Raw genomic sequence first — 22,163 nt, 5'->3', positions numbered from 1 at the left:
TGGGGTGGTGGGTGCCTGTGTGAGGAGATCTGAAGGGGCAGCGCGACACATCCAGGGTTCATGTGCACGTGGGTCCGCAGTTGCTTTGACTTACCCCACCTGGCTTCCCAGTAATTGTGATAATACATAAAACAGAGGTCTTGACTATCTGGGGTCATTAAAGGAGCTGATGCCCCTCTCTCCCCACCCCGGAGGGAGGGAGTGTTAGCTCGGGTGCTCTGGTTAAGGTGCAGCTGAATGAGCTGCCTCCTGCCTGTCAAATACCCCTCCTCCCATCCAGCTTCAACCAGGCTTCTGGTGTCCTTGGGTCCTCTGTCCCTGTACCAGGGCTGCTTCCTGCTACCACCAGTCTTACAAGAAGAGATTGAGGTTGGTATTGGATCAACAAAGTCTTTTTTAGTTTAAAAGCAGAATGAGAAAATGTCTTCTGTAGTTTTCTAGGTTTGATCTCACTTTTAAAAAATTTACCTTAACTTTTATTTCTTTATTTCTACACTATTGATAAAGCCAATGGGGCGGCTCACTGACTGTTGGCAAATGTTTGCAATGCCAGGATAGAGAAGATGGGTTCATGAAATTCTGGATTTCTGCCTGGTTACCTTTGGTAGATGAATTTGAATTGAATATGCCATCGTATGGTTGGAGTTTTACTGCAGGTGATAAGGTGGAGAAGAGTAAAAAGAGAGGGACTATCTTCTGATTGCTTTTATCCCATTCACTTTTCAATTCTAAGAAACCTGAAGCTAAGAGATTAAAAGAATTAAAAAACCAACAAACAAAAAACTGGACGAGTCCAAAGCTTATTTTGGCCTTTCCGTAGATTTTTATACTTTTCTGCGGCCAACTTGGGCCATGGAAATGTTTATTTTTAGTGTTTCTAGTGAAGACTATCACTTATACACACCAATCACCAACAGTAATGCAGTGATGTAGTAGCAGCATGGGCTCCTTCCCCATAAGTTAGCTTGGGGTCAGGGTTACCTCTGGTTGGGGATAGCTGGCAAACAACACATTTGCAGGTAAGCTGTTTAGTTTTTAAATGACTTTGACATCGTATTTACTGCTAAGTGAAAGAACTATAGGCCAGTTGTTAATATGAGAAATATAGCCAGGAGATGGCTCTAACACAACACTAATGGGAAGTTAAGGCCTGCAGGAACACTACATAAATAGTGTTCCTCCTGTATTATGTTAATTCTTAGAATAACCTCACAGCAACATTTCATCATGACATTTGCATCTATCTATACAGCCTCGTGAAGTCTTAGGTTGATTCTTCAAGCACAGAAATATGTTCTTCTTGCCTGTGCCTGCCAAAGTAAACAGAAATCAATGGAAGCAGCAGAAGTGCTGAAGTCATTCCAATAAGCGAAGTGCTTGTTAATTTAAATTTTGCACTTGACATTGGTAAGGACTAATAGCAGAAAATAATGTCTACACTGACTTCTAAAGTCATTTTGGTCATCACTTATCCCACATTTTTTTGTTGTTGCAAAAATAGTGTTATAAATAAGAAACACATCTAATTGTGATAGGTCATTAAAATAAGGGGAAAAAAGTTTTTTATATCTGAGTGATATTAAGTCCTTGGAAAACTTTTGCACGAAACGGATCTTTTGTCTGTGGATCGGGTGACCTGTGTGTGTGTACATGCACACACATGCACATACCCATGTGTATGCATTTCAGAAACTTCAAAAAGCACCTCCTGCTGCTTTCAAAACCAGGCAAATGTGTTTGAAGCCTGGTGGTAATTTAAAATAGGAAGATATACGCAGAGGTGAAGGTGGCTACACAGGAAATTAGAAAAGTCTTGGCTTCTCTGAACAACGTGAATGTGCCATTGTATCACTAAATAATTGGTGAGATGGGTCTGTGTTGTTGATGCTAAGCAGGTGTCCATAGATCAGAATAAATGTTAGTAATTAATTGTTATTAATGTTAATAACAAAGGGTTTTAAATACGCTAACGTGCTTTTCCTCAGTTCAATCTTTTAGAATTTACCACTTGTCATTTCAATCCTAAATAGATTGAGAAGCTAAAGCATTCTTGAGACTTTTGTGCTAGATCAGTAGAATATGATAACCTAGAATCCATCTTCTCTTTTTCCTGAATACAGATCCTAACTTTAGAAAAAAGTTAGATTCCTGGTCTGAGCTGAGGCATCCCACATGCTGTTGGAACATCCACTTCAAAGCAGATGCCTTTTAAAAAAGGAAACACCCAGTCTGTCAGTCCTTGAGGTGGAAGTTTTAGATTGCATTGTTCTGTCATGTTCGCCTGCTGCACTGTGGGTCCTTCTGGCTCCATACCTGACTCAAGAAAATCAACTTTGTTAGGCGGACTCAGACATCTGTTCTCTCTCCATCTCTTTCCCTTCAAAGATAGCTGTTAAAGAATAACAGAACTATCTAGATTCATTTCTCAGATTTGTGGGAAAGCCTGAGTCAGGCACTTTGTACCCCACCACACCTCCCCAAGCCTGCTGATGAGGATTGTTACTGTTTAATCCATATACATTCCTGTAAAGGAGCAATTCTGGAGGGAAAGACAGGCTATGCATTCGCCAAATGGCTGGGAAGACAGACCACAGAAAATAAATAGCCTAGCATTTATTCTAGGGCTCTAACCTGGAGCAAGGAGACAAGGGGAAGGAGGAGTCTTGAATCATGTGCGGATGAAATCAAGATATGGAATTTGCAGTGGGACTGTTTCATAAGTGGACATAGAAGAATTTAAGGCTAATTGCCACAGATGAAATTCAAAGCTTAGCAAACGCAAGGAGGCATTTATTCTAACTCAGCAAAGTAATAGCAAAATATTTTTGAGACTAGGGTAGCAGTCAGAAAATATTTCATAGCTAGCTTGGATCTACAACCATGAGATGGGCCTAATGGGTTGAAAGGAAGCAGATTATATGCTCTATTTTCTGTTGTACTCTGGTTTTCGGTGCTCTCCCGTGTGCCATAGTCATCAGTTGTCCAGAGGAAGATGCTGTATAGACCACACCACCGTTAGATGGGTGTTCAACTAGCTAACAGAATACAGCCAGAGTGGTTACCCCAAGACCAGGTCAGCATGACCCAGAAGGCAGAGGAAGGTGAGGTTTATGAGTGTTGGGCTAAGCTCAACTCTTGCTTAAATGCTTTAGGAATGATCTTCATGATGGAAAAGAGAGATAGGAGAGGAAACTCATTAAACTTGCCAAATATGAGATGTAGCTGGGCTGGCTCCATGCAAGCACGACAGAAAAACATTTAGGGGTCATAATGTGCTTACTGGAACGCTATTCAGCCTTAAAAAGAAGGAAATTCTGCAATATGGGACAACGTGGATGAACCTCGAGGATGTCACGTTAAATGAAATAAGCCAATCACAAAAAGATGGATACCACATGATTTCACCTATAGGAGCGTCTAAAATAGTCAAATGAATAGAATCAAAGAATAGAATATAGTTTCCAGTGGCTGGTGGGGAGAGTGAACTGGGGAGTTACTACAGCGGGCATAAAGTTTCAGTTGAGCAAAATGAATTAGTTTTAGAGATCTGTTGTACAACACTGTAACTATAGTCAACAGTACTATATTGTACTCTTAAATATTTGTTAAAAGGATAGATCTCGGGTTAAATGTTCTTGCCACAATAAAATAATTTTTAAAAATGAGCTAGCAGCATAGCATTAAAGTGAAGAAACCATGTGTTCTGTTAAAAATTTGAAAAGACTTTTATTGTGAAAGATAGTGAGGTTTAAGCTGATAGCTTTTGAAGTGAATGCACATGGGTCATATGGGTTAACAGGGCACAAAGGGCATGCAGAGAGGACCCTGTTTCTCCACTCCTGATCCTATTTCACTGCGTCTATGTCAGAATGTTCAGAAGCTCCCTTCACAGAACCCTCTGAAGGACCAGTTAGGCACTGGCCACCTCCCTAAGCCTGGGTCAGGGTGAGGGTCTACACCATGGCTTAGCTTTGTTTTGTACTGAAGATTCTCCTGCAGTACAAGTTACCATTCTGGAAACATTTGGAAGAGTGAAATGCCACATCTCCAATTTCTAGCAATATATTCGTCTGCCATCATTTGGTCTGGAAGCTTAAGCAGGAAGACCACTTGGAGCCAGACTTCAGAGTGATCTGTCTCTAAGGAATAACTTTCATATCGCACTGTTCAGTTTTGTAATTCTTGTTAAGCTACTGTAAATTCTCAGCATAAATCTGCAGAAAGACTTCACTTGTCCACATCAAACCCTTATAAGGCTCTATTTCTGCTCTTATTTCAGAATCTCCTTTCTAATGGCTAGACACAGACAGAGGCAAACCAAGAAGTCCAGACAGTGCACCAATGGGTTAAATCATATGTCAAAGGTACAACCATAATGTATTATAAGCTTTTCATCCCATAATACATCACTCGGGAAAAAAATATTAGGGGCAACTTCTGATTCATCTTCCTGGTGTGAAATGAGCACATCTCCGGTATTCGTGTCTTTCTGCTTCAATTAAAGCAGTCATACTTGCTCCCTTAGGAAACTATTAAGGGTTATTACCCCTTTGTTTCACTGCTAATCTTCAATTTCTCTCTTGGTTTCCCCTTCCCAATACATCTTTAAAAATTTTTTAATTCTCTATCTGGTTTTGCTTCTCAGCACAAAATACAGTTTGCACTACTCTTTGATGCTGATAAGATGTAACTTGTTTAATGGACATCGACAAGTGTTTATTGTCTCCTGCATGCTAGATACATTGGGTGGGTGGGAGTGGGCCAAAGAAATACGAGGTGACTCATGTTCCTAGTAGGGAGAGAAGATGTCAATACTCAAAACAGCTAGGAAACAATTCATATCAGCCAGACACTTGATTTCTGTCTGGCCAAGTAATCAAGAAATCTAAAATAAAAAGAGCAGCCCTCTTAACCTTAACCTTAACTAAGGTTAAGAAAGTCTTTCTAGAGGGGAGTATAAAACATTTCTTAGCCCTCTTAACCTCTTAACCTTAACTAAGGTTAAGAAAGTCTTTCTAGAGGGGAGTATAAAACATTTCTTAGCAGAGAAGAGAGGGGAAAGCATTAGGGGTTGAAAAGCATGGCCTGAGCAACAGGGAAGAAGGGTCAGGAAACAGGTAGAGATGCAGATGGAGCCCATCTAACGAAAGGGGAGGGACTTCTCTGCTGGGAAAGTCAGCTTTAGGCACTTACTGATGGGGATGCTGGACTGCAGAGCTGAGGGGGCACATATTGGGTTGGCCAAAAAGTTCGTTCGGGTCTTTCCGTAGCATCGTGCAGTGAGACCCGAACGAACTTTCTGGCCAACCCAGTATTTAAGGCAGGGACGCTGGAGTTTCCCTAACAGGGAACAAATTGCAATGGAAGGAAGAGTATGTGGATTTATCCAGCAATGGTGTGCAGTAACCCCTGGAAGAGGAGAAAGCAAGGGAACAGAATCATAAGTGTTTGGACCAGATGTCCATTAGCATTCCTTTCAGTCCAGCCTGGAAGAAACAATTATAACAATTCTATGCTAAGGGAAGTAGAGAGAGACTGACCTAATTCGAGGTATCTGTAAAGGAGTCATAGAAGAGGTGACATTTAAACTGGTTTCATGGAGATGGTAGGAAGAGACATTTCAGGCAGCAAGAATAACATAAACAAAAGCCCGGAAGGACTGGAAAGTGTGGAGCCATATGGAGAACAGCTAGAAGTTCAGTTTGTTGTGTAGAGGGGTGCTGTGAAAAGGAACCCTGGGGTAGGTTAGCATGGGGAGAATGCTGGGTGTTGGAGCTGAGAGTTGTAAGGAATCTGAGATTATCTCAACCAGTTCCCCTGCCCATCTCCATGATCAGAGCCCTCTTTCTAACATTTCTTGTATGCCTAGCCTATTCTTGAGCATCAGAGCTCACAGGATGCTCACCATCTCCCAAGAGAACCCATGTCATTAGAGAACAATTTTAATAATTAGAAAACTTCTTCACATTGATCTGAAATTTGTCTTCCAATATCTTGCTTCTATTGATCCCCCTTCTGTTCTCTGAGGTGAACAGAAGAGGTATCAGCTTGTGAAAACTTGAGTTTCCAGATGCCAGGCTGAGGTGTTTGGGCTGAAATCTGTTAGCAGTATCTCTAGGACTAAGGAGTAGACTTCTCAGTTTAATGGAAGCATTAGAAGTCCCTGAAGTTTTTGAGTAGGAGAATGTTGGGGTCATCTCCATCTTGAGGAAGATCGACGTGACAGCTGTGTAGGCAAGAAAGCCAAACAGGGAAGAATATTTTGGAGACAAAGAAGGAGACTATCTAGAAGGAGAGGTGGAAAGATCTCTAAAGTGAATGCTTAACTCAAGTACTGAGAAAATTGTGGGGTTGTCTTTGGGATTCAGTTTAGCCCTTTCAAAAAAATGAGGAAGTTGGACAGATTGCCTCAAGGGATATTTTCAGTTCTACCATTTTGTGATTCTGAGTTTTGGGAAATGAAAGAGACATTTACAAAGTAAGAAGAGTTTGCATTACTGTAGGTAAAGACAGAGGGAGCCTGAAATGGGAATGGGAAAAATGTTGAATCCAAGAAAAACGTTGTAGAGAAGACTCAGAAGGCTGAGATGACAGCTTGGCTGTCTAAGCCAAAGGGAAAACAAGAATTAACTGTAACTCAACTCCTGGGTTTGGGGGCAGGGTGTTTCTAAGAGAAGGAGAAGAATAAAAAGTTAAACCATGGAGGATGTTCTAAGTGTGAGAATGGTGAGAAGCCAGTGAAAGGGAGAGAGAAAGAGCAGTCAGCTGGGTGGCAGGAGAGAAATATTATGGAAGGAAAGGAAGCAGACAGTAGAAGGAGAAGGAGGTATTCAATACGTAGCAGAGGTGGGGGTGGGGAAGGTCAAGGTTAGAATTAAAAAGCTATTTCTGGAGGCACTGGAAAGAGAGTACTTTCAGTGAAGTAACAGGGCTGGAAATCAACTTGTAAGAAATTAAAGATGTACATTCATTCAACAGAAGTTTATTAACCACCAGTTAGGGGCCTGACACTGTTTTAGGTATGGGGAATATAGCAGCAGACAAGACAGATGAAGAAATAAATAAGAAAAATGCCAGGTAGAGATAAGTGCCAGGTAGATTACAACAGAGTGATGTGACAGACTGGCTGGTTATTTTAAGTTGGGTGGTCGGGCATGGCCAAGTAGGAGGGGCAGTGTCGACAAAGATACATGTCAGTGAAGGCCCTGAAATGGGAAAAAATTGGTGTGTGTGAAGAACAGAAGAAAGACCAATGGGTTGGAGAGTAGAGGCACTTTCTGAGAAGGGAATGAGATTATATCAAAGAGGTTTTCAGAAGCCAGAAGAGACCAGGGTAAGGAATTTGAATTGTATCTCAGGTGTGTTTCTGGGTGTGTTGGGAAGTGATGGTAGGTTTTAAGCAGGGGTCTGACATGATCTGATTTACTTAAAAGGTTATCTTATCTGCCTCATGGAAAATGACTGTCTAGAGACATAGTTGGAAGTAGGATCCAGTTGGTAAGCTATTGCAATAGTCTAGGTAAGAGCTGATTGTGGTTTGGGCTAGGGTGGTGGTGGTGGAGATGAAGGGGAGGGGAACGATTTGAGATGTGTTTTAGAAGTAGAGTTTATGGGATTTACTGATGGATGGGGGGAAGGAGGAATATATTATGTTTAAATCTTAAAGTCACGTATGTTGATTTGATCGAAATCAACAGAACAAATTCAAATTGCTGTCTCCAACTCAGTTTGAGTCAGTGATTATCAATGGAGCTCCCACTATGTGTAAGACACAATTCCAGATTCATTTATTTGATAAATATTTACAGAGCACCTCCTAAGCCCCAGGCTCTGTGTTGGATACTACTGATAAAATTTGGGGCAAGACAGATACAATTCTTCCCTCAGAGGTCTTGGGGTTGAGTGAGGGAGATAGCTATTTATCAAATACTCACACAGTGAATGCATGACTATACATCATAAGAAGGGCTAAGAGGGAGAAGTGCACAATGCATTGGAGCTTAAAAATAGATGGATCTGGGCTTCCCTGGTGGTGCAGTGGTTGAGAGTCCGCCTGCCGATGCAGGGGACACGGGTTCGTGCCCCGGTCTGGGAAGATCCCACATGCCGCGGAGCGGCTGGGCCTGTGAGCCATGGCCGCTGAGCCTGCGCATCCGGAGCCTGTGCTCCGTAATGGGAGAGGCCACAACAGTGAGAGGCCCGCGTACAGCGAAAAAAAAAAAGAAAAAGATGGATCTAATCTAGCTTGAGTGGTCAGGAGGGTGACCCTGAGAAGTTGACATTTAAGCTATCTGAAGGATGATGGTGGAGAGAACATCATGTTCAAGGGGTCTGTGGCAGGAAGAAACATTGATTCAAGGAACAGAAAGAAGGCCAGTGTGACTGAAGTCCAGAGAACAAGCAGGAGAGTGATGATGCTAGAGGGGTGGTGAGTCAGGTCAGATCATGCAGAGCCTCATGGACCTTTGTAAAGGATTTTGATCTTTATTCCAAGGACAAGAAGAAGAAGGTGAAGTGGTTAGGTTTTTAGAAATCTCTATGGGTACGGAGTTGAAAACCAATTTGGAGAGAATCTTCACATTTTTAAAATCCGTTTTATTCATGAGTATCACATTTTATTTCAGATAAAGTTTATGGTTAATAGCATCCTCAGTCTGCAGATATTACCCTGTCCACATTTTTATTTTCTAACAACAGAAGTCCTGATTCCTCTTTCCCACACTGAAGAGTTTTCATTCACACTGTGTAACATCACACTGTGTAACATCTCCCTGGAGAAAAGATAAACGTTTATGAGGTAGCAAGTGTCACAGCTTGTGAAGATGCAGCATCTTTTGTTTGGCTGTTAAAAATAACACACTTTTTACATTTATAGAGATCAAACATAAATAGAATGTTTTATATGTAAGGTGCTAGAAGACAGTTTATCTCTAAAATGCTGTAATCTCCTATAATCTGGGGTCCTGTGCTGGGTTCTTTGTGCACTTTGATTGGTGATTCCCACCTTCTGGTGGGTGGCTCTTCCCTTCCACCATCCCTTCCTTCTTTCTCTGAGGATCTTCACATTTAGAATTTCTAGGGGAATGCATGGATTGGCTAAAGCCTGAGTCACATGGGCTGCCTTGGGGAGGGGATGGTGACCAGAACAAAACTGGGGATCTGTTAGAAGGCAAGGAGAAGGAAGTGCATGCTGGGCAAGCAGCACCACAGTGTCTCCTGGTAACCTGTCCATGTCAGCACATCTAGAAAGACTACATTTTTTCCCAATGGCTCCATAACGTTCAACTCTATTGATATGTCAGACTTTAATATTTAGCACCTCTCTATAAGTGGACATTTATGTTGTTCCAAGTTTTTACTATTGCAAACAATACTGCAGATTGGAACACTCTTGAACCTCGATCTTAGCTCTTGTGAGATACATAGAAGTAAAAATGCCAGGTCAGAGTGCATGAAAGTTTTAAATGTTAATAGGTTATGATAAATTTTCCTGAAAAATGTGATGCCAGGTTTGAGCATATTTGAATAATCTTGAAGTAGTGCATAAGACCAGAGCTAGGAAGTCTGACCTTATGACAGCCAGTGAGGAGCAGGGCAGTGATGCAGGGATGAGGTGCTCGGTTTCTGATCTCCCGTGATGGTCTTGGTCAGAGTTTGCCTCAAAGCTCGTAAACCCCAGGTGGGAGGTAGGCTGACAAATCCTTTTGTTAAGCAAATCCCTGAACTTCGGGTGTACAATTGCATAGAGGAGCAGCAGCCTTCTGAGAAACTACTTCCTAGGAGCTAGAATCCTGGGCAGGTTTGCTTTGCTTAATCCCTCAGTCCTACTCTCTGAGGATCCTGGCAGTATTCAACAAAGCTAACCCCTCCATCCTTCTTGAAATGCTTTCTTTTTCTTGATTTCCATAACAACACACTCTACTATTTTTCCTTTTCCTTGACAGGCCATTGGGTGAGTGCCTCACCTTTTTGTTGATGCTCCTCAGATTTTGACTCTTGTCCCTCTTCTTGTTTATCTCCAAACTCTCTCCTTAGATCACCTCTTTCCTTCCCATGTCCAGTGTCTTTTATATGCTGACAACTCCCAAATTTTTCTTGTTAGCCCAAACCTCTCCTCTGAATTTCAGAATCATATACCCACAAATTAAACTTGTCCAAAGGGACCACTTAATTTCCACTTCCAGTTTATGCCCTCCCTTACCCAGTCTTTCCCATATGGGGAAAAGGCACTTTCTCATCCACCCAGCTGCTCAAGCAAAGGACCTAATAGTCATCTTGGATTCACCCTTTTCTTCACCCTCTCTATAGAGTCTGCCAACAAGACTAGTCTAGTCCATTTCCAAATGGAATCCAACCATTTTTCTGCCTCTTCACTTTCCCACGCTAGTCCAAGCCACCATCTCTTCTCACGTAAACATCTGCCCTCTCATCTATTCTGCGTAAATCAGATTGTGTCACTTTCCTGCTAAAGAGCTGCCCAAGGATTTCTGTTGCTCTTTGGGTAAAAGTGTGAATGAATTACCTTGGCCTCCAAGGCCCAGCACCAGCCGGCCAGGACCTATGTCCAGCAACCACCTCCTACCACTGCGCTGTCAGCTGGTGTCAGCAGGCCCCACCTCTCTGCTTTCCAGTCAGCTCCTCCGCCTGCCAAGCCTCTGCACATTTCAGGGCCTATTCACTTGCTAGGAGCTTTCCACTCTCTGGTCTTTGCTTAGCCAGCTCCTTTGCCTCCCTCATGTCTTAAGCCTTCCCTAAGCACCTGACATAATACAGGTTCCCCGTACTTGGCATGTACCTCAGCCCTTTGTCTGTTTCCTTCATACTAGTTATTGAAGCTTGCCATTTATTTACTTGTTTGCCTTTTCAGCTCTAGAATGGAAATTCCATGAAAGATGGCACATGTATGTCTTGTCCACTATGGATTCCTCAGTATTATAGGGAGCAGTAAATATTTTTTGGATGACTGATTAAGAGTCCTATTCATTGGTCTTCTTCTGCCAAGCAAAAGCCTCATGTCCCTGTGATAGTGAATCATTGGCAGCATCACTCTTTGCTGTATACCATGTAGAATATAGCATTAGTTGATTTTCTGCTTTTACTCTTTAAGTTTCCAAAGAGACAGCATCCTCTTTAGCTGTCTTGGCTGTGAAATTGCCTATTATCTTTTGGGCTTCATCAAATCAGAGACTAGAAACACAACCAGGTCTTTTTCTCTGTACAATGTATAAAAAGCACATCTCAAATAATGTGCTGTACCCTGAGTTAATTTTTCTCAAGTGTATTTTCTTTGATTCTGGACCTACGTATGCTTTACCATGAAAAAATTTAATTAGCCTTAAGGAAGATGTACAAAGGTCTTTGACGGCTTGGAGTGAAAAAAGCAGTGTTTGCTCTTGTGGTGTGGAGCTCACGCTGAGGCAGGGTGGAAGTCATTCCCTCAACCAGCCTCAAGGGAATGAGACAGGTGTCTGTGTCTGGGGCTCTCCACGTTATTTCCTTGAGGCAAGAACACTCCTTTCTCATCTGAGAGCTGATCAGCACATTCAGTGCTCCATCCCTCCCACCTCTTCAAGACTGGTCAAGCAGTAGGTATCTGATGAATTAATCATGACCAGCTATTGGCTCTTTGAGGCATTGAAATCTACTAAATTTAGTAGTTGGCAGGATAGCAAATAACAAGAGTCCTGTGACTTGGGGCTTGACCCTCTCGCACTTCTAGGGCCTCTTATTCTTAATCTATAAACCAAAGATTTGCATGTTTACCCTCACTCGCCTCCTGGATTCATGAGGTTTCTCTCCCTTTCTCTCTGCCCACACATGTGGGTAAGGATGGAGGAGGAGAAGAGGAAGAAAGGGTAAAATCCTTTGTGATCTGAGGAGACATTATGAAAGTACAGTACTTACGGAAGAACTACATGAAACCTTTCCAAACAAAGTAAATCTAGCTTTTAAATGTTATCTGTTAGCACAACATGGACTCCTCCCTCCATTCCAGCAGCCTATAAAATGTCATTATCCTCCTAAACCAAAGTCCCTCATTTTTTGGACATTTGAGGGCTCTGATTAGCCTGATTTTATTGCACATTAAAAAATTTGAAGCCCAATTTGTCCTAACTGTAGCTTTATAACAATATTATAAAGCTATAGTCATTAAAATAGTGAGGTATTGGAGTCAAATCAGATAAATAGATCAGTCAAAAGGAGAGAGCTTATAAACAGAGCCATGCATTATATCGGAGATAACATTGCAAAGCACTGAAGAAAGGGTATGGAATAGACCCACCCCATGGGGAAAAAAAATGAGATTTCTACTTTATATCATACGCAAATATAAATTCTAGATGGATTAAAGTCCTAAAATGTAAATCACATTACTGTAAACCTATGTGAAAAACAATTTTTTTCTTGGAGTGGGAAAGGCTTTCTTTAATAAGATACAAAAACATGCACTATAGAGGAAAAGGTACTTAAATTTGACTATAGCAAAATTTAGTTCTTTTATATGGCAACAAACTAACAAATAAAACCCATTATAAACGAAGTTAAAATACAATCGAACAGAACAAATGGCCCTTTTCTTTTTATTGAGGTATCACTGACATATAACATTATATTAGTTTCAGGTGTTCAACCTTAAAATTATATATATATAAATGATCATCATAATAAGTCTAGTTAGCGTCCATTGTCACACATAGTTACAATTTTTTCTTGTGATGGGAATTTTAAGATCTACTGTCTTAGCTCCTTTCAAATATACAATACAGTATTGTTAACTATAGTCACCATGATGTACATGACATCACTATGAATTATTTATTTTATAACTAGAAGTTTGTAACTTTTGACCACCTTGACACTTTCTTCTTTAATACATAAATGGTGAGAAAACAAGGGGGAGGAGGGCTGTTAGGAACTAAAAGAAATGTAAGAGAGGTAGCAACCAAATGAAATGTGTGGACCTTGTTTGGATTCTGATTCAAAGAAACCAAATGTAAAAAGATGTTAGTGGGTTGGTTGGGGAGATCTGTGTACGACTAAGTGACCATAAAAAATTATTGTTAATGTTTATGGCATGATAATGACACTGTGGTTACTTTTTTAAAAATCCATATATCTTAGAGATGCTATTGAAATATTTATGAATGAAGTGATACAATGCCTGGCATTTGCTTTAAAATAATCTAACAGGTATGTGGAGAAGAGAATGGGGGTGGGTATATAGATAAAAGGAGATTTGCCATATGTTCTTTTTTTTCTTCCAGTTTTATTGAGACATAATTGACATATAGCAATGTCAATTGCTATAAATATGTTCTTAATTATTGAAGCTGGGTGAGGGGTATATGGGAGTTCATTACTTTCTTTTCTTTTATTCACATTTGACATTTTCCATAATGATTTCTTTAAAATACAAGCAATGGATTTATAGCTATGCCTGGCCTATAATAAACATTCAATAAATGTTATCTGTTATTATTATATTAATCTTTAAAAAAGACGAGTGACACCTACATTGCTGGTGGGAGTGTAATTTGGTACAGCATCTACAGAGGATAATTTGGTAATACCTATTAAAATTTAAAAATCACTTAGCTTTAACTAGTACTTTTACTTCTGACAATTTACCCTACTGGTATTTATACATGTATAAAATAATATATTTATAAGAAACACAAGTGGTTTTTTTGGGGGTTTTTTTGCGGTACGCGGGCCTCTCACTGCTGTGGCCTCTCTCGTTGCGGAGCACAGGCTCCGGACGCGCAGGCCCAGTGGCCATGGCTCACGGGCCCAGGTGCTCTGCGGCATGTGGGATCCTCCCAGACCGGGGCACGAACCTGTGTCCCCTGCATAGGCAGGCGGACTCCCAACCACTGTGCCACCAGGGAAGCTCAGAAACACAAGTTTTAATAATAAAAAATTGGAAGCAACATAAAGGTCAATCAGTAGGAACTAGTTAAATAAATTTTGGTCCATCATTATAAAAGAAGACTGCAGCCAAAAATAATAAAATGAAATAAAATAGAAAAGAGAAGGAATGTAAACTGATTTAGAATGATCTTTAAGATATCTTTAAGTGAAAAAAAGCAAGATGCAGAATGAATGTATAGTATGCTATCTTATGAGTTTACAAAAAGTAATTGTAGTAGAACATAGAAACTATTTTTTTGCATATGCATAGAACTCTTTGGAAGGGTACACTAGAACATTGCTTTTCTCCAAGAAGGTAAGATGAATGGGGGCGGGGGGAGGGGGTAATAGACCTAGAAAGATCCTTTTCACATCGTACTCTTGTAACTCTTTAGGTTTTACCATGTGAATGTATTACCAATTCAAAAATAAGAAAAGAAGATTTATTTTAAAAGAAGATGTATATCATATGCAAAAGATTACTATCCAAGGTACATGTAAAACCATTACAAACTCGTAATAAAAATATAATAATCCAATAAAAAATAAGAAAATGATATGATAAAAGAAAACTGCTATTGCCAATAAACCTGTGAAAAGATAATTAAACTTACTTATAGCCATGGAGATGAGAAATAAAACCAATACTTAGCCATTTTTTTTAACCATTCAATTGGAAAAAAATTAAATGTCTGACAATATTGATATCATGTATTGACCAGTATGTGGGGGAAATGGTCCAGTCACCTTCTGCTGGTGGGAATGTAAATCAGTATAGTCTCTTTCAGTCTTTTGGCAGAACCTAAGTAAAATAGAAATTGTGCATACACTAGACCCATAGATTCTACTACTGAATATATTTCCTACGAAAACGGTTGTATGTGTGTACAAAGGGACATGCACAAGAATGTTTGTTGCAACATGGCAGAAAATAGTGAAAAACTGGAAAGAACCTAAATATTCATCAGTAGTGAATTGGAAATGTGATATATACATAATGGAAAGAGGCGAAATAGATCTACATACCTCAACTTGGATAGATTGCCAAAAACCTAATGCTAAATAGTGGGGGAGAAAAGCAAGTTGCAGAAACTATAAAGAATGATGTCATTTATTTAAATAACAAAATACATATAGAAAGTAATACTATATATTACTTGTTGCATACATAAGTGTATAAAACATATATATTTTTAATAGATTGGAAAGATCCACACCCAACTCATGAAAGTGGCTTTCTTTCCCTTGGGTGTGGGTGTGGGAGGAGTGGACTGGTTGAAAGGGATGGAATTTGGAATCTGAAACATATTATTTCTTTAAAAAAAACTTGGAGGAAAATATGACCAGATGTTAATAGTTGTTAACTCTGGGAAGTATGAGTGTGAGAGTTTAACTTTTCTGTGTTTTTTAAATTTCCCAAGTAAAGGGGTGGGGTGGGAGAAAACTTTGTCAGGGAAAAAGAATCATATAGATTTCCCTTTGAGCTTTGGAGGACCCCAGCAATGTGCACTTCCCTTTGTGAAACGAAGAAAAACTGAGTGAATGCTTAACTTTCCCTGGAAAAAACTTTTGCTGATGACAGCTCGTTTCCCTTCTCCTGACTTTTCACCCCGTCCTACACCACAGACAGAGCCAAGAGCACTCCAAGGAGAAAGGAAGCTACTTCTAATACGGGGAAGTTAAGGCCCAATCTGCCCACATGGAATAGTGTTTGTGAAGAATAAGTGATTTCCATGAACATGACTTGTAGGTTTTAAATTAAACTCAGCCACTCTGTGTGTGTATTATTACTAGTATAAATATTACTGGAAAACTTGCTGTATCATGGGGAATAAATAAAGGAAAGCGGCTTAAGATGTGGAACCAAAATCCCAAAGAGTATATGCATTTTTAATGACATTCTGAGAGAGTAAGCAATCCTCCCAAATTTTCCAAAAGAAAATATTGCCAAAGACCATTCAGAAATTGTTCAGAAAAGAAAACATTTCAGACAATGTGACATTGACAGATCAGTAAACATATTTGGTGTAAAAGGCCTTCTATTTACATGGGCTCCTTCTACTGTACCCATGAATAAGGCTGACCTTGAACGGGGGAAAATGACACCCCCACCTCTTTTGATACAATGTGGATGGGGATTGAGCACAATTTGGGTGTTAGGGTAGAAAGGCCATTATCTGGGCCCACTGTTGATGCTATACTTGAGCCCAGGTATGAACAAGAAGAGCACAGAGCCTTCTTGGAAGAGGATATTTGAGGTCAGTGAGCATCAAATAGCACCTTTTCTTTTTTTTTTTCATGTTGATAAAATAGTAGTACCTTATTGCACCAGTTGGCGGCCACCATACTCTGCTGTTATCTCCTCGATGACAATGACAGAACTGTACATCCGTTCAGTATTCAGGAATGAGACTTGCTTGTTTTGACACCATTGTTTCTGTGAAAGAGAAAGGAACCAGACTGGAGAGGATAGTCATCAATTGGCAGAATCAGTTAAGAATAACAGCAGCCCCAGCGTGTGTCATTTGGGAGAGGTAAAACCTTGACTAGGCCCTGGAACTCATCAGGAAGTGTTAGCCCAACTCTTCTTCCCTTAGCTCGGACAACATCTGGTCTCATTTCCACGCCTTCTATGTACTGAGTTGAAGGGAAGCTCACCCCCACCCACAAATCACTTAACCTCTTAGGATGCCTGATACTAAAAAAATAGTATGTTAGCAACCATAGGGATTCCTATTTGTAGAGATAAGTCTTTGCTTCTTACTTAAGCCTTGATTTATTGTCTTTGGTTGTTTGGGGTAGGGGATGGCTGATTTTTAACAAGAAGATAAACTTACAGCTGGAAATTCTTTTAAGCCATAAATACCACTAACTTGCCTGAACCAGGGAAGTTCAAATAAAGACACTGGGATTCAGCAGCTCCTGAAATGTTTTCCTTCTTTTCCCATTGGCCAAGAGAAAGACATGTCCCACCATCAGCAGTGTCGGCGCCAGGGCCTGACCCAGGCCTGGATACTTAAACCATTCAGAGCTCCTCTTGCAAAGAAAGGAAGCAGAAGATGACAAATTGGTCTACACCATTTAACCTCCAAAGGGGGCGCATAACTTTACACAGCAATCTCTGATTGTTTCCTTATCTGCTTTATTTAGTATAAACACTGTCCTTCTTGAGTCCTCCCTGATTCTCCTTCAGGGTCCAGGGATTAATTCTGTGTCATTAGCTGAATTCACCTCCTTTGTTCTGCTCCCTAACATTGCTTCTATCTTCCCTCTTAGTCTTATGCAGATCCTGGAAGATATCAACTCCTAGGGCTAGTGCAGCATCTTATTCACCTTGGCATCTACCACTGCATGGAGCACAGCACCTATCACCTAGTAGGTAAGCAATAAATGCTTGTCCATTGGCCAATTCTGTAGTCCCAGCGCTGTCTACACATTAAACAGCTGGGGGAGCTTTAAACAACAAATGAGAAATGCTGCCCTGGTGTCACCCCAGACCAACTGAATCCTGATCTCTGGGTGTGGAGCCCCAGCACTGGCACATTTGGAAAGCTCCACAGGTGATTTGGTGCATGAAGAAAGTTGGCAACTACTGGGTTAAATAACCTTGCTTTACTTGGCTGTGTTCTGTTTGCTTCCAAGTTTGGAAGAAACCTGTTTGAATTCTTTCAAGGAACAAATATCCCAATCACTGAAAAGGTACCAGTGCTATTTCATATGAGAGTAGAATAAGTTTTCTCATCTGTAAAATGGGGATAATAGTAACTACATCTTAAGATTGTAAAAGTTATATGACCTGATATCTAAGACTCTTAAAATAGTATCTGGAGTATAAGCATTTGATAAATACAGTCCAATATGAAGAAGAGGGTGATGTGTGTGTTGTTATTATTGTTGTTTTCTTCTTTGGTTAATGATTCCAGTTTCCTCCCAGACTAAGCTCCCAGAATAGTTTTTGACTCCAGTCTGTGCTTGCCCTGTCCATCTCATCCCTTGTCAAGTCCTGTTCCTCGGACCCTGTGCTGTCTGGAACCTGCCCCTTTCTTTTCATTCCCATTGCCCCAGTGCTAATCCTTGCTCCCTTTCTTCTCTCTCCTGGTTTATGGCTGTCAACCAGTTTCCTTGCCACTGATCTGTCTGTGTGTCAGTCATCCCTATATGGTTCTCAAATTGCCTTAAAGTCAAGCTGTGACTGCCAAGCTTAAAACTCAACCTATATCTAATAAACACTTTCTACTCAATAGGGTTGTTGGTGAGAAAGAATATTCTAGAATAACATCTAGAAATCTACATGGCACATGATAAGGGCTTAGTAAATGTTAACTGTTATTATTATTACTGTTATTATTTAATAACATTAATATGTTATTACTGAAAGTCACCAGCAACTCTTGCAGCCATCCTAGATGCTGGCCATATGGAAGTCCTTGCTGTTCCCAGACCACGCCCCTGGATCAGGTCTCTGTTCCCATTGCCTTAACCTTTGGAATGCCTGTTACCCATCTCCAGGCGTCTGAATCCTATCAGTCCTATAGGGCCATCTCCTAGAAGTACTTCCTCTTCTGACTTGGCATAAAAATCTCCTTTTAAGGCAAGGGTTCTCAAACTTTAGCAGACATCTTATTCACCTAAAGGGCTTGTTAAAATACTGATTCCTAGCCCTGAAGATCCTAATTCAGTAGGTCTAGGGTGGGACCCAAGAGTTCACATTTCTAACCAGTTCCGAGGTACTATTGACCTCGCTCATTCACGATTTATGTAGCACTGCTTTAGGGCCCTGAACACCTTACAACTTCTATTGTGGTTATTTGAGTACAAATTTCTTTGCCAAGGAAACTCTAAGCTCTCAACAGAAGGGCCAACATCTACTTTCCCTTCTATTGGAGGAGGCAGACCTTGGGCTGGGACTTGAATGATGGGCGGGGTCGGGAGCCCTGCAACACGGAGTCCAGGATGGCGTTGGAAGGTATAGGAAGTGGCTTGGTTGTGAGATGGTGAGTGGATGGTATATGAAGGCATAAGGGGAAATAAGCCTAGAGAGATGTGGCAGGTTGGATTTTGAGAGGTGGGTGTTGGAGAGAACCTTGAAAGGCGGGCAGAAGGCTGTACATTTGAGCTTCTAACCTGCAAAAGCCAAGGGCTGAACTGCATGGTGTCAGACAAGGGTCTCTCCCGTTACCAAGGCTGCGTGACTTACTCTTGGCATTCCCAACAAGGTGCACCTCTTAGAGGCACCATAGATGTTTGCTCTTCTAGCTCCCAAAGCCTGTCATTCTGCTAATGACTCTTGTCCATGAAAACATGGACTGTGGCTCTGGAAGTGCTAACTGATCCTGCATACTGGACAAAACCCGGGCCTTGAGGTCACTGTGACTGGTACCCCCTCCCACAAATTCTGGCTTATTCCTTCTCTGAACACCACTTGTGCTGGTTTGTTTGGAAGTTGCTTGACCAAGAAGCCAGAACCATCACTGCCTCTAGAAATTGGGATCTTTTCTCACTTTCAGCATAAGCTTGGTTTAAGGAGATATCACGAGAGAGAGAAAGAGAGAGAGAGAGAAGGAAATGGCCACCTGGAGGCAACAGATCTGGGCTCAGTGAGAAGCCCTTGGTGCCATTCTGTGGGTTTTTTGCTCTGCCTGCCTCACAGAGTACTGATGAGGTTAAATAATTAATGTCTGTGAATGTACTTTGTAAGCTCTAAAGCACTGCAGGAATATAATTAATTATGTTTATAATTACAGGTAATGTAATTATAATTGTAATTAGTTTGTGTGTGGAAGCAGAATAGATCTGTCCCATGCCTGTTTTCTAGTAGGATATCCTTGGTGGATATCCTTGGTGAGATCATCAATTTGTATATTTGAGCTTGACTCACTCTCTCTGACTTTATTTTCAACGTTGGGGATATATGTGAGACTTTGGCTCAAGGACTTCTGGCTGTGTTTTAGAAAATGGGAAAAAATTCATAGCATGAAGCTGGGAGACCCAATACCTCGGTGGTAACATTCTCTGGCACTTATCTATCAGGTAGATAAAGTTAAGGCAATTTGTTTATGAATTTACCTATATATAGCCCTAATGCTTGCAGGGATCCTATGGCTAAACATAAAAAAACAGACACACACACTTGTAATTTGTATAATTGATGTATGTTAATAATTACTCAAAGTGGCAGTTATTACCAGAAATCCACTAGAATTCAATACAATCTCAAATGATCATGCTATTGCTAAGTTACTTCTGCTCTATATATCAAGCAATGCCTATTAACACGAAGCTGAAAAACGTAACATGTTCTACTATTTTGTTTGTTCAGCAAAATGAATAAGCTTGATGGAAGTGCCAGTTAGTTTACTTCCTTCCATTAACATGCTTAGTCTTAAAAAATGATGGTGTTTGGGCCCACGTCCTGGAGTGACAGCTGTATTTGTGTCCCAGAGAGATGTACCAAGGCTAGGAATTCTCAGAATTCATCAGAGAAATCTGTACTGTTAAGATGTAAGACTACTAGAATCATTGTCTGTATTTTTTCCCATTTGAAAGATCAGTATAATGGCAATCTATGTAACGGGGAAAATGCTCCTGGGGTCTCCCTCCTTGAAACCGCAAGATTCTACCCGAGAAGCTAAATTGTATTTCTTTGGAGTCTCTGACCTTCTGCCTTTGTTCCTATGCACTGTTAATTGTTGTTAATTTCTAACACCTCATTAATTATTTCCATTAAAGATGTGGGAGAGGGAAATGCCCTTCACTCGTGGGTGGTCACACAACTAAACCATTAATAATTTTTAAAAGTGTGTTACTTTAAAAGTGAAAAGTGAATTTGAGCCATTTGCGTAAGAGTCAACGTGTTTCTGATGGCTGGGCTGTGACACTCTGAAATCCTGCCACTGGCAATGTGGCTGGGGACTCCCACAAGGATACAGTCATGGCTGAGGAAGAAGCCGAGTCTCCTTTTGCTTCCCTAATGACTGTAACATTTGGCCCGTAGAGTGTAATGTGCTTTTCAGAGAACTTCTCTTTACAGCTTTTTCTTCCTTTGCAAAAGAAGCCTAGAGGTGGAACAGTTTCCTCCAATGTCACAGCCCAAGTCAGTCACACGATTAGTACTTTACGTGGAGTTCCTGACTCCCACTCCCATTCGGCCCACCAGATCATGCCGGGAGGTCAGTGCCGGGGCTGTGATGACTTCCACTCCCACCTCAGGCTTTCACAGAGATGGAGCCAAGGCCATTTCACTGACATCGGGCTGCCTATCTTTGAAAAACTGCTGGGATTGACATTTAGTGTTGAGATTTTTATTTAGTGCCTCTCTTGAAAGCTTAGGCAGAAGATGCTTCCCACAAGTTTTTAAGAGTGTTGAGAATTAAACATTATATTGGAAAAGAAGCATCAAATATGGTCTCTAGGTTTGATGAACCAGGGGAAAATTTTAGGGTGTGGACAAAAGATTTGGGAAAGTGGATGAAAAATTATTTTATGGGTGAAGATTTCAACAACGAAGATCTAGACCTAGAAGTAGATTCGTTGCAAGGATAATATTTTGAACTTAAGGGTGGATATAATTCTTCTAGTTGAACCCCTTGTTTTGCTAATAAGAAAATGGAGATCCAGAGAGGACCGGGAGACCCTTTAGGTATGAAGGTAGGAAATATGAGAACTGGTTACTTAGGGGGCTTTTATGGCTTCCAATTTTGATTCTGCTTTTCATCTGGACTGTGACCTCAAGAGCAAGGGGTGACATCTCTCTTTCTCCTCTTCTTCCTCCCCTCTCCCCTTCTCTTCTTGTTCTTCTGTGCTAGCATACTGGGGAGATCAGAGGGAACAACTTTCTACTTCCTGGAATAGACTGAAAACTATACCAGGCAGCTTGGGGTATCAGATGACATCATGGACAAAAGGCCAGGTCAGAAATGGAAACAACAGGCTGGTTCTGAGAAACCATTTAACTTCAGGCCCCTCTTCCTTCTCATCTGTAAAACGAGGCACTTATATTTCAAGTCTTAAGGCTTATCAGGCAGTTGGATTCTAAAGTCTAGATTCCCCTATAATTTCTTCCTGTTGTTTAAACAATGTCTTTGAATTGCTATACAGGATGGGAGGGGAGTTTGGGGGAGAATGGATACATGTGTATGTATGGCTGAATCCCTTTGCTGTGCACCTGAAACTATCACAACGTTTTTAATTGGTTATACTCCAATATAAAATGAAAAGATAGAAAAAAAAAAAAACCCAAAAAGAATAGTCTA

This window comes from Neophocaena asiaeorientalis, unplaced genomic scaffold (genome assembly GCF_003031525.2).
Source record: "Neophocaena asiaeorientalis asiaeorientalis breed wild unplaced genomic scaffold, Neophocaena_asiaeorientalis_V1.1 scaffold96, whole genome shotgun sequence".
Classification (NCBI taxonomy): Eukaryota; Metazoa; Chordata; class Mammalia; order Artiodactyla; family Phocoenidae; genus Neophocaena; species Neophocaena asiaeorientalis.
This window is presented reverse-complemented; position numbering follows the sequence as displayed.